The sequence below is a fragment of the Sinocyclocheilus rhinocerous genome, unplaced genomic scaffold, assembly GCF_001515625.1.
Source record: "Sinocyclocheilus rhinocerous isolate Xijiao unplaced genomic scaffold, SAMN03320098_v1.1 scaffold5130, whole genome shotgun sequence".
Lineage (NCBI taxonomy): Eukaryota > Metazoa > Chordata > Actinopteri > Cypriniformes > Cyprinidae > Sinocyclocheilus > Sinocyclocheilus rhinocerous.
The window spans coordinates 54,771-57,138 of NW_015644613.1; positions in this window are offsets into that span (position 1 = coordinate 54,771).

Genomic DNA, 2,368 nt, shown 5'->3' on the forward strand with positions numbered 1-2,368 from the left:
TCAGAGGCATGATCTTAAATCTGACTCATATATAACATATACTTGCATGCACAGTTTTAAGGCAGCTTTAATCGCCTTTTTGGTAACTTCATGACTTAACTGACGACATAACTACAATAATGCATGCTCGTAGTTTCATTTGCGCTTTGATATGAAATGAAATATAGCGTGCGACGCTGTATTTGTGCGTGCAATTGAAGAGCACATGCTACGAGCACAGTATACCAGCTGACAGGACAGGAAAAATAATTTTTACTGATATATGGCGTGACAACATCTCATCTGACTGCAGTTGTGAGTGGGGTGGCCAAGCCTAGCTCCGCCGCTGCGTTAATTGCGTTAAATATTTTAACGTGTTAAACTGAAAAAATTAGTTGCATACTTTAATGCCAAGCGGCAACCTTCCGGTCTCTCTCTTGAATCCAACAAGGAAGTGACTTAAATGGCATTTCATCGACTGGCTGCTAAAGACTGGCTCCAAAAGGGAGTCAATCCCATAGACCCCCCCCCCATGTTAAAATGCCCAACTTTACAGCAGAAAAAAATGTTTAAAGCCTGGTACAAAAAGTGGTTTTGCCCTTCATGACAACTGTGAGGTGGGTGAATTTTTTTATAACTCCTCTGTATAAATTATATTAAGCCTTAAAGTTCTGCATAATTGAGGGCGTGGCCACTTGAGTGACAGGTGGATTGCCGCTGCTGTCACCACCGTCGAGCTAGGTGGGCGTGGTTTCAGCAACCAGTCACCTCAGCTCCACCCATGTCCCGCCTCTTTGCCCATTTTCGATTATCCGGGAGTGACGCGCTGCCGGCTCCGCCCACTTCGGGCGTCAAAAACGCTCTTCAGAAACCTACGGGTGACGTCACGGACACTACGTCCATGTTTTTATAGTCTATGGTTAATGCACTAATTTTGACAGCACTAGTATTACAGTTTTTCTCGATTGCTAACACACTATAACGTAATTAACTATAAATTAATTTGGCCCAATTTTCCAAACCATTCATTCAGTTTATGAAACAGAGACACATTTCTCATAACATTTAACATATTTCACCTGTGTTCCAGTTTGCTCAGTGTTTTCTGCGAAAATGTACACAAAAGTGCCCTCATTTTGCACAGGTTTAACCAGTTTTTCATTCAGAAAACACAAACTCACAATATAATTACCTCAAGCATCACAATATGAACTCAAATAGCACGCATTTATGCATGTGTGAACATTCAGTAGCAAAACTGATGACACACAGCTCAGAATCTTAGGAAGATATAAACAGGAGCACAGCTGATTATGAGTTTTGGAAAATGAATCCTGGTAGTGAGAGACAAAGAGGAAGAGGAGGGGAAAATAATAATGAAGGGGATGAGGTAAAATTTAATTTGTTCCTGATAATATATACACAGCAGTATAGCTGACCATGTTCTTGTGCTTGAGGACAGCTGGCACAGGCTCATCTACAGGGTTTCTACACTACTTACACACACAGTATATACAGTTTAATAATATACAGTGTCATATACAGTATAATTACAGTACATAGTAGCAGTACTTCAGATGAGAGAACTCTTCTATGTACAGTAAATACTGAAGCACATGTTATACACCCTCAAACTCATTACTGTTGAACTGATTTGTAGCCAAGTACTTCTTACGTGTACTGTATTTTTGCAGAACTGCAGAGATGACTCTATATTCTGTTGTGTTCATATTCAATTCTTTTGTATTTGACCTTTTCTTTTCTAGTGCTTTTCATCTTCTGTACTGTAAGATCTCTTTACAGCAGTGTCATGAAAATAAACTTTTCTTAAAGCTTATTGTTGAATTTCACTGTATCTGCTCTATTTAAGTTGTATACTAGACACTGAGCTGTAAAATGATACCTGATTGCCAAAAGAAGGTTGTTGCAACAGTGTTCTGAATTGATCTCATTAGTGTGTAAGACTGTGTTGTTTCTGAGGGCTTGTGTGTCATGTCTGAGGACAAAGTTGGGTTTTTCAGCAAGATTGAATAGTTTTGAGTGGAGAGCTTCATTCTGACCTGAAAATAGGAAGTATGGGGAATTGGGTGAGAAGTTATGGATTTGTGTTTAGAGTTTCGAGAAAAGGAGTCACAATTTCAAGAAATGTGTATATCAGGAGACTCTGAGATCCCAAACATTAATAGTGTGACATTTTCATCTGAGTATGACTGTATCACAGAACACAAGGGTTACATTTACAGGATTTTATTTCATATCTAGTTTGAATTTAAAAAAATACACAGTCTGTCAAAATTCAGGAGCTTCTCAGAATGTGACTGAAATTAGTTATCGTGTGTGTGTGTGTGTGTGTGTGTGTGTTGATGTCAGTATAATCAGAGAAGGAAGC